Raw genomic sequence first — 12,049 nt, 5'->3', positions numbered from 1 at the left:
CCTTCATTTGAACAACTATAGACCAACTGTGCTCAAGAAGAATCAAGGTTTATGTCAATAGATAAAAAAGTAATAACCTTCTAAATCATTTGTAGTTTGCTTCATTAGTAAAGGAAAGAAGAAGTTTGGCTTTCAACACAAGAAGTTAGGAAGAAGATCTCCTCCTCCCCAGAAGAAGAAGAACATGTCAAAGATTCAATATTATGGTTGTCAAAAATTTGGACACTATAAGAGGGATTGTCCTGAGATGGCCAATAAGAAAAAGAGAATTGGAAAACAACATGCTTCCATAGTTGTTGTTGAAGATGAACATCCAAAGAAACATAAAGGTGACAAATATTTCTTTTACTTTTATGCTCTAACAGGTTCTATTGCAAATGATGATGATATGTGGCTGGTAGATAATGGTGCATCAAGACATATGACCAGAGATCATGGAAATCTTACTAACATTACGGAAAAGAGGCTATCCCAAAGGGTAGATCTTGGAGACAATCACAACTATGCAGTCAAAGGAATTGGAAAGGCATCCATTGAGTTGGAATCTGGTAACAATGTTCATCTCAACAATGTTCTATATGTACCAGGTTTGAAAAAGAATCTAGTCTTTATTTCATGTTTAAAGGATAAAGGAGATAAAGTAGCTTTTGTGGATGGAAAAGTACTTGCATGGTACAAGGGCTCTACTATATATGATGCTAGGGTTATTTGGATCCATGAAAGAAGACTATATAGGCTCATGAGTCAACCAACTCAAGCCCTAGTACATGATGAAATTAATCTAAGTGAGCTATGGCATAGTGATATGTTCGCCTTCATTTTAAAGCATTACCTGAATTAAATCAAATAGTTTCAGGTGTCCTTGAATCGCAAATAGATCATGAATGTGTATGTAAAGGTTGTGCTCTTGGAAAGAACATCAAGAATCTATTTCTAGGCATAGACAATAGATCTAAGGAAATATTAGATTTGATTCATTATGATGTATGTGGTCTGATGCCTATGAGATCACTTGGAGCTTCATTGTACTATGTGACATTTATCAATGACTTCTCTCGTAAGACATGGATCTATCTCATGAAGACTAAGATGACGTATTCACAATATTTTAGGAATTTAAAGCCGAAGTGGAGAAATTGAGAGGTAAGAAGATCAATATTTTGAGATCTGACAATGGAGGAGAATACACCCCAAAGGAATTGGTTGCTTTCTGTAAGAATAATGGGAATAAGAGGGAGTTTATTTTTCCCTAAAATTCACAATAAAATGGTGTAGCAAAATGAAAGAACACGTCCATTGAAAAATAGGTCAAGGCTGTGATGCATGATCAGGATTTGTCGATGTTCTTATGGGGAGAAGCATCACTAGAAGCTATATATATTCAAAATAGAAGACCTCATCAACCTTTGGAAGATATGACTCTTGAAGAAGCATTCTATAAAGGAAAGCGAAAGGTTGGACATATGAGAATATTTGGCTTCCCTGTTTACATTCATGTTCTTAAGGATAAGAGGAGAAATTTAGAACCTTCAGGAAATAAAGACATATTTTTTTGTTACAATGAATCATCAAAGGCCTATAGAATCTACATTCCAGAGCAACGACGAATTGAGGTCAATTGCAATGTCACTTTCAATGGGAAAGTTGCATATTGGAAGTCTAAGGAAGTCTCCATGGATTCCTATGATGAAGTAAAGAAGGAGGCTTCAAAAAAGGTCCATTTGAGTTCTATAGAATGTCCTTAATAGCCATAAAGGCCTTGTGAACATGTGGAATAGGTGGTCTTTCCATAAATCAGAAATAGACTAGCATGACTTAGATATACATTAGAATAAGCAGGACATGCAACTCTTGATGGCATATCCAGATAAATTAAGAAACCTAAAAGGTTTTCTATCTATGAAACTTTTATGACTAACCTTATTGAAATAGAGCCTTCCACTTATGAAGAAGTATCTAGCCAACATGTATGGAAGGAGGCCATGAATGAAGAATAACAATCCATCATGAAAAATGATGTATGGAAGATTGTGTTGAGGCCAAAAGGGAAGTCAGTGGTGACTTCCGAGTGGATCTACAAGATCAAGCATGTTGCAGATGGGATTATTGACAAATACAAGGTGTGATTCATGGCTAGAGGGTTCTCCCAATGGATGTGAAGATTGCTTTCCTCAATGGCGTCTTTAAGGATGAGGTGTACATAGAGAAGCCTCAAGGTTTTGAGGTGCATGGAAAGGAATCTCATTTTTACAGGTTAAAGAAGGCCTTGTATGGACTCAAGCAAGCTACAAGAGCTTGGTATGCTCAAATTGATAGCTATTTTATGAGATTGGGATTTTCCAAGAGTGATGTCAATCCAAACATATATTGAAAGGTTGTGAAGAATGCACCTATGATGTTATTACTATATCTGTTTTTTTTTACAGGTGTTGAGCCTCTTATTATTCAATGTAAAAAGAAGTCGGGTTCTAAATTTTATATGAAGTATCTTGGTTTGATGCATTATTACGTAGGACTAGAAGTTTGGCAGAAACTTGGTGAGGTTTTCCTTTGTCAAGGAAAGTATGTTATTGAGATCCTTCAAAAATTTGGCATGATGGAAGATCCATGACTACTCTTGTGGCGACTAACTTGAAGAAGATAAGAGACTCTAAGCTTAGATTGGTAGATCCATCTATGTACCAATGATTGATTGGCTCGTTGATGCATTTGGTTAACACCAGGCCAGACATTTGCTTTGCAATAAACACATTGATGCAGTTCTAGGTGGAATTGAGACATGAAAATTGGATTGTAACAAAGCACATTTTGAGATATCTATGTGGTACTGTGAACCATGGCTTTATATATGTTGCAAACAAGGATGTATAGCTTCAAGGATATACAAATGTTGACTGGGCAGGAAGTACTGCTGATGGGAAGAGAGATTCGATGGTATGCTTCACCTTGAGCTCTGCTATGATATCTTAGATGAGCAGGAAGAAGATATTTGTTACACTCAACACTGCAATGAAGCATGTACAAAATCAGTGTGCCTTAAAAAGTTGTTTTCATGATTGCTCGACCAAGAGTTGGAACCGACCATGATACACTATGATAGTCAAAGTTGTGTGAAGCTTTCAATTAATCATGCTTTCCATGACAAGTTGAATAATATTGAGATAAAGTACCACTACATGCGTGGCATGGTACAAACATGAGCAATAAGGCTTAAGTACATCTCCACCACTAAGAAGACAACTGATATTATGACGAAGTTTTTGCCTAGGGAGAAGTTTGTATACTTTAGAGACAACCTGGGGCTTGTGGAGATTACCCCTCTCGGCTAATGGGAGTGTTGATTTGTTACCAGCGTGGATGGACATTCTCCTAATGGGGAGAATGGATCTAGGGGCCTAGAGTGCTTACCAGGTAGGGTGGAGTGAGTGCCTCTTGGTGAGGAGACCCGATTACTCACCATGGAGGGTTAGATAAGGTCTAAACTCGATCACACACAAGGAAGGGTGTAGTGAGGTATTTCATTGTTTGGACCTGATCACAGAACATGGAAGGATGTAGTGAGGTATTTCAGTGTTTGGACCCGATCACACACCAGGAGGGGTGTAGAGAAGTATTTCAACATTTGGACCTGATCACTCACCAAGGAAGAGTAGAGTGAGGTCTTCACAACATCTAGACCCGGTCACTAACCAAGGAGGGTTTGAGTGAGGTCTTGACCCAAAGAGCTCACTGGGAATGGTGAGTGAATGCCTTCCAGTTGAGTTAGTATCTCAACATTTTGGCCTAGTGATAGGCCTTTATATTTGAGGATATATCACTCTGAAGGAATGAGTCTTGATATGTCGATGATAAGACATGGGTTAGGCACCACCTCAGATATGGCCATTAGTGGATGCTGATGATATATGATGATGTTGATGATGATTTGACATAACCTTAGAACATCTATGTCAATTATTATGAATACCTCCCTAGTTAAGAGGGAGTATTGAATTTTGTAATTACGGTCAGTATTCGTAATGTATATTTGGCCATTTGATGTATTTATAATTATTATTATAAAGCATATTTAAATAATAGAGTCAAAAGGAAAATATATTTTGAGTCAAAGTTATATTGCGACTTTAGAAGAAGAAAATTTGAATTTTGAAATTGAAAATTTTGGCTTCAACTTTGTCAAGTTGGCCCAGGCAAATGACGCACCTATTCGACCTAGTAGATCACTATATAAAGGTAGCTTGACCTTAATTCCAACTCTCTTGAGAAGTTATTTTATGGGCATCCTAGCGAAGAGACAAGAAGGACGAATTGGAACTCTCTCTCTCTCTTTCTTAAACTCACACATGTGGATATACTATCTCTCTCTCTCTACAATTCACATATTTTTGGAAATTTCTGTTACAGGGGCTGAAATTTCTGGGCAGTTGCCGGGGCCAAGATTTTGGAATTTTGGTAGTTGTAGGAGGGCCAAAATTCTATGTTAGATCGGGCAGAGTGAATTGTCGGATTACATTGGGAGGCTTGACTCTGAGGGGTTGACCAAGTTTAACCATAGGTCTAGGTGTGTCCAATGTGGAACATAAGAATTTCTCAATGGAAAAGGTTGCTAGGTTTTCCCCTTGATGGGTTTTCCTAGGGTAAATCTCGCCTTCTCTTTGTGCATTGTGATGGATACTATTTTGTTGTTCTTGTATGGTTGAATTTCTAAAGTATAATTGTTGAATGATATATTGGAATAATTGAAAAGAAGATGAACATCAAAAGCAATTTTCAATATTTCAGAAATATTGTGCTAATCTCTATTACGCTTAGAAAATCAACACCTTTCACGAGCTAGGGTTACATATTTAGTGGAAATAAAAAACTAGGTCTAACTCTAGATTTTACCCACAAACCTTAGAGCTTTCTTATCAAGAATTATAGTTTTATAGGGTTTACTAAACAATTCTAAGAAGGAATTTATATGAATTCTCATTTTATGTGAGAGACCCCTTTAGCCTCCTCTTGCTCCTAACCTACTTGTAGTAATTATAGTAAAATAAGTCCTTATCACCAAATGCTAAAGCTTTTAAAATATCATTCTTCGATTTCCTCTGATGAGAATGCTCATCATCATCATTTCCCTTCCTCTTCTTATCATTTGATGCTTTAGGAAAATTATTTTTATAATGTTGAAATTTGCAACAACCATAACATTGGACTTTTTACAAGTCTTTCTTTCCTTGTGAATTGGGTCTTTTAGCTGCACTTTTATTTTGAGATCCAAAGTTATTCTTTCCATTATTCCTTCTTGATTTTGTAGAAAAAGCTTGATATTCTTCTTCATTAGGATTTTGGATCTTTCCTTTAGCTATAAGCCTAGATTCCTCTTGAGTGCTAGAGGTCCATAGTTCTTCAAAGCTTGGAGTGTCCTTTATGGCACATATCCCAACATCAAATTCTTCCCATAAATTTGGTAGTCCATTGATTGATGTAGTGATCAATCTAAATTCAAAAATGATTTCACTAATGATTTGGAGTTGATCTCTTATGCGAGCTATCTTCATGAAGTAGGAGGCCATAGGTTCATACTTTGACATTTTAATATCTTGATGTTGATTTCTTAAAGACATATTTTGGCCAATGTTGTTAATTGAGTACAAATTAATAAGAGTATCATAGAATTCCTTTAATGTAGCCAATTCTGAAACAAATGGGATTAAATGATCCTTTAGAGATTCAAATAGAATTCTTTGAGCCTTGACCTTGCCCTTCCTAAAATTCACTTTCCCTATAACATCATTATGATTTGGTTGAGGCATTTTACCTTAGACATATTGTGAAACTTCATGTTCTTCTATGACAAGATCAATCCTCGCCTTCCATGCTGTGAAGTTTGATGCTCCTTCAAGTTTGTTTCGTTCCTTGGAAGAGGGAACCATTTGCTCAAAAATATTGGACATAGATATAAGATATTTGTTCCTTGAGAGAGAGAGATAGGTTCAACAAGGTGTGATATTCAACTTTATTTCTTCACAAAAACTTTGATACCATGTTGATTTTTCAAGTACAATGTAGACTAGTAGTTATTTGTGAACTATAATAATTATATGTCTTCTTTTTGTATTTACAAGTTCTTCATGAAACAATTATACTTCATAATTTCAACCATTAACAATAGAAGGAAATAATAGATCACAATGCACAAGAACGAGACAAAGCTTACCCTTGGAAAACCCACTACGAGTAAAAACCCAACAATTATTTCCTTAGATAATTAATTCAATAAGAAATATCAAATTCATAGAAAAAATGACCAAGATGATAACAAGTGAAAAGTATAACCTCCACAAAAATTCCAAATTAGAACATCTATAAGCTATCTAAAAATCCTCATGGTAATGGTCTGCTTTAGGTTTGAACTAGGGCTAATTTCAACCTCTTTCTTTGCCACAGAGAGATCATGGTTCACCTCAACTATAGGTCTGCTACAAGATTATACAATTGCTAAACTTCAATTCACATATAATTATTTTATAGGACTATACAAGGCAAAACTTCAGCGTCTTTTTCTACCTTGGCAAGCTCAGCCTGATCACAGATTCTACCAGAGAGAAATTTCAGATCTACCTCAGAAGCATAGTACAAGAACTCAGATTAATCTCAGATTCCTTTACTCACTTGAGCAAGGGAGAAGAGTTAAATTATTCTTCTTTTCGGCCTCCTGACCTTCTTGTTGATTGAAAAGATATATATTAGAATGTAGCGATGTGAAAGTTCCTTGCGGGAGGACGAGTACTTCAATATATGTTCTTCTTAAGGATTGAATACGTGACTCCTTGGGCAGGCCAACATGAACTTAGGAGGGCAAATTGGGACACTTGTTGGAGCCATAGTTCATCAATAATAAACTTAATTTTTCCTTTCATAAGGTCATGAAGAACACACCTTTTACATTTGACAAATACACGAGCATGAAAAACATATTAGACAAATGATAATTTTATTATTTCAAGTACATCAATGATAAAAATATAATTTATGAAGACTAACTGTAGCTACAAAAATTCAAGATAACATTGGGTTTATTTTGGTATAGCATATATAATATGTGTGAAGAAAATGGGAACAATATATAGATATTTTATACTTTTGAGATAGAAATATAAGAGTAATCGTGAAAGATGAAAAGGTAGATAAATGTAATGGCTAGCGCATCATAACAAGATAAACATAACGGTTAGTGCATCATAACAAGGTAAAAAGATGTATGAAAATGGATGAATGAGTATGGATGATTATATTACATGCCACTAAATTATGCTAATAAAACACATGGTAACACAAGGTTCGAATGTATAGTTAGTATGATATTTATTTATGAATTTATTGGTATGGTTGCAACTTTATAAAAAGTATTATTTAAAAGTTTTTTAAAAGTATTTTGGTATTACGACAATTTCTTATTTTATGTTATGATAAATAGTGGTAGGAAACAAATTGATGGTTAATAATAATAATAAAATGGATAGAAACCATATAAATTCAAAGTAATTATTTAGTTGTGGTTCATTATTATCCGGTGAACATTTTTTTTCATGACACGATGGTTTGTGGAGGTATTTGATTAATTTGTAGGAACACACAGTGACACTGGGGGATGAATCACTGTCACAATAATTATTAATTTCTTTTTCTTCTTGAAAAACGATCACATAAAAATATCAAAAAACAATATATGAAAACACACACACATATATTTTGATACAATGTCACAACGAGGACACCAATCCTTCATAAGCACCAACTTACAACTTTTTTTGGCACCAAACTACAAGAAACACCAATCCCCCAATTAAGCAACAACTCAGTGGATTTGTAGGAAGTAACTTACATTAAACACCAATCCCCCAATTGAGCATCAACTCAACTTCAAGTTGTTCCTTGGATCTGTCGTTAGCAACTTATGGTCTTCAAATATTCAATGAGTAGTCATCCAACCATGCAACTGTTAGGTTTACAACTTCAAACTTGATCACATCCACCTATCCTGCACTTGCATTGGCTTCGTCTTCAAATTGTACTCAATTCATCTTGACCTAAGCTTATGTAACAATGTCTTCGGTACAACTCACCTAGGGTTTATTGTCTGTTGGCAGCTAGCACTCAACACTCAACAATTGTTACTATCACACTGTTAATGTTATTGTAATTTAGGGCTTTACAATTGGAAAGTACAACTTACATGTGCAATTACAATCACTATTTACACTCATAGCCTAATACAAACTTTGTTAGAGCTATTTTCCTTGCCCTATCCAAACTTGTGGTCTGACACATGTAGCTTCACTTTGGTTAGGTGTCATCCATATACACTTCACTATCACTACACTTTGGTTATCACAATTATGTCACATAATCTATATGCTCCTTCTTTATTAGAAAATGCACTCCTTGTACCTACAACTTCCATTGTTTGGGCTACTCATTGCCTTGTCTATCCATAACTAAGCCTAACTTTGCTATTGTAATCCACCTCACCATGCACTTTCATAAACACTTGCAACTCTCCTCTTTTGGTGTTGCGATTTAACTTGTCTGTCCAAATACTAGGCCGACGACCTAACTCACAGTCATGCAATAGTCCAACTCTAACCCTTAATAGGCTCGACCTTTAAAGGTCTATCACAAAACTAGGTTACCAACCAACCATGTTTCAACATATATCACCTCAGAAATACAAAGAAAATTTAGCCTATGATGCAATCTAATAATGGTTACCAATAAACCCTATTAATGGACTTGTCCTACTCCAAAAATGCAGAAATAAATAAGATTAGTACCCTCTTAATAGACCCTGTGGCCTACACAAAAATGGACTAAACCTGTGGCCTACAAACATGCCAATGTTTCCCAAAAATTTTGACCTCCTTCCACAACAAATAGCCCCAAAATTTGAGCTCTCTTCAAGGTACCAAAAGTGAGATGTATCCAAATAGAATTCTAGAAGAACAAACCCTAAATACCTCGGCTTTCTCACCCTTCTAAACCACAAAGATATTCCTCCTATGAATGTAGGTGTAATGCGCCTTAATTGCTGTAATATTCCATATTTGATCGCTAAGATATCGACCTTAGACAATAAAACTTATTGGTGGTTAAACCAACTACACGTGTGACAACTTATATGAGTTTAAACATTATCTTTTTGCTTGGGGGCCGACCTATCTTTTGGTTGAACCGTCATGTCCACTAGATGTGATTTTAATGCTAGCTTCAAAAATTCATTTCTCCTCAATTGTGAGGAGTTATGACGTGTGCCACCTACCATTGGTAAGGTCTCGTTGAGGGCTACGTGATGATGTATCTTTCCTTTTCATTTTCCTTAAATTTGACCATTTATTGCTTTATTTTCTTAAAGGGATTCTTCTACCTGTTATATTTTCCCTTAAGGGCTTAAACCCTTTTGCAACACCTCCTGATGGATTCTTAGGGTTCTTAAGGCTTCTATTGAACTGTTATTACATGCTTTGACATTCCTTCTAGGGATTTGACATCATTCCAAGTTATTTGCCATCATTCCTAGAGATAGGTCTTCAATCCTCGGGCTAAGGATTTAACATCAATGACAACTTCACTCAATAATCTCCCCCCTTGTCATTAATGGCAATAATCCTACCATTTCCCCCCTGCTCGATATTCTCTCCCCCTTTGACATCAATGGAAAATGGGGTTCTCTCCTATCTGAATCTTCTCCATATGACCCATCAGCTACTCCCCCCATCTTTTCTGCCACCAAGGGCTGTTGCCCCTGAGCCGGTGCTTACAATCTAATATAATTTTTCCTACTGAATGTTTTTAAAAACAAGGATATGCCTTGAACCCTCTTTACAATGATTTGACATTTTTTTTTCCTCATCAATATTAAGAAGAGAAGCTTGTGAAAAATACAAACTTCTACTGACCTAGCAGATCTCACAACAGGATTAGAGTGGAAATAGTTTCAATGGGAAGATTACAATGTAGATTTTATGCATCTCGTTCATTCTCATGACCCTTCTAGTCATCCACAAACAATGATGCTTTAGAATTTTCAATTTTCCACCCAATCGATCTCAAGGCTACAACAAATTCAGGATCATTGATATCATCATCTGTCACATCAACACCCATATTATCATCGTATTCATCTCCCATGGTTGTCAACTTGATTAGATTGAAAACAAAATCATTTTCAAACTTCATTCCTAATCCTCCCAAGAAATAGGCTTATACTTTTGACTTGTTATCTAAGGCGCACATCAATGCAACAATATCATAATCATATGCTCAGGGATTCTCTGTTTCTATCTATCCCTTGAACTACCTTTTATCTAGATATCGATCAACCCGACTTGTTCCAAAATCAATCATTTGAAACTTTTCCCACATCCGACAATTTTCACATCCAACACTGTCGATTAAAGCACTAATGTTTTTGAACTGTAAATAACTTTGACTTTTCAACTCATTTCCATTTCACCCTTCCACAAATTAGCCTCATCAAAAGGAATTGGACAAGCTAATTGTATCCACTTATTGTTTATAAACTGATTAACCAATGATAATGTATTTTGATCTTCATAGAATTGTACTCTGCATGGGAGAAATAGTCTCCTGCCTTTGTCACTACTCAAAGCACACTTGTTAGTAACAATGTCAACCTCAAACTTGCTTATGGGGCAATGTGTTATAGTTTTATTAAGACTTAAAATATCCTTGTAGTCTCCTTGTTTGATGGCCTCTACTACCAAAAATATAATGGACTTTCCACCTAACTGTGGGCACTAGATATTGCCAAAAATGGGGTAATAAAATATGAGAATACAAATCTTCTCATGTTTCTTAACTTCCAACAAAACCTTTCCCATTCATCGCCAATCAGGACCATTAGGAAAAAGTTTAAGAGATTCCTTTTTTTAATGAACATAATACTAGATAATGACCTTCATTCTAGTAAGCTTATTAAAATGATAATTGATATGAATAATGCATAGTCTATAAAGGGGATTTCTGTCTCCTCCTTTAATTTTGTAAATAATGCTTTTCTATTCAAAAAGAGAAATAATAATCCATTGCTCGCTTTGAGGCATGAATCCCTTCATGGCTTGAATCAGAGAGGGAAAAAAACAACTTGTTAAAGATTGCCTGACACCAAGCCTTCTCCTTGGAAATTTGATCTACAACTTGATCGAAAAGCATGATTGAAGGAATGGTAGGCCCAATGTAGAAAAACCCATAATTAAAAAACCAAATCCTCATTATGTGAGCATAACAAGACCAACCCATCGAAAGATCATTAGAGACACCATCATACCCATATGTAGTCATATTTGAGTGTCCACCTGTCATTTATTCAACATCATGGTACCTGTAAAGAAAAATTAAATGGGTTATGTAGATAGACAATATAGATATCAGAGAGTAATACACTGTACTCTAGCTGCAAAAAATCTCTCAGTAAATGGAATTTCATGCTTAAAACTGCACGGTTGTTTCTTTCCTTTCCCACAATTTTTGATATAACATTAGCTAGATCTCTCATGTACATGGAACACCCCTATATTTGCAGTAATCTACAATGGACTCATCCAATGCAGCAAAAAGATAATTGGTAATCCCTACTCTTTTAATGTTGTCAGACCATAATTCCAACATCTCCTTCACATTATAATTAGTAAGACCAATAATTAGCTCCTTGTCTACTTCAAATTTATGAAGAATCTGTGCAAGGTCGAAATTGATAGTGGTGGTAGGGTTATTTTTTATGTCAAAGGAGAGTTGTCATTGATGTCAAGTGTGTGAAGGTTGTCTCAAGTATCCTGCAAATTGAAACAGAGAATAATCGATTGATGGAAGCTTCAATGAAGATCATCATCGTCATCTGACATCGAACGAGGTTTATGGATGTAGTGGATCAGGTTATGGTGCATAATGGTGTGACGGTTGGATAGCTCTTGTCGAGCCCTTTCCATCCATATGTGGTACATCACGTAAATCCTCATGGTTGAGGAGATATTCCTTCTCAAAT

At 35.6% G+C, this 12,049-nt stretch overlaps 1 pseudogene; it reads right to left on the bottom strand.

Annotated features, from left to right (window-relative positions):
- Nucleotides 1-10,889: 10,889 nt before the first annotated feature.
- On the bottom strand, nt 10,890-11,763 carry LOC149140380 (arabinosyltransferase RRA2 pseudogene; annotated as a pseudogene).
- Between the last annotated feature and the right edge of the window lie 286 nt (nt 11,764-12,049).

Source organism: Pinus tabuliformis, chromosome X, assembly GCF_031772625.1.
Source record: "Pinus tabuliformis cultivar Carrire ecotype Pingquan chromosome X, CPIR1, whole genome shotgun sequence".
NCBI lineage: Eukaryota > Viridiplantae > Streptophyta > Pinopsida > Pinales > Pinaceae > Pinus > Pinus tabuliformis.
Note: the sequence above shows the minus strand (reverse complement) of the source record. Positions and strands in the feature narration are given on the sequence as shown.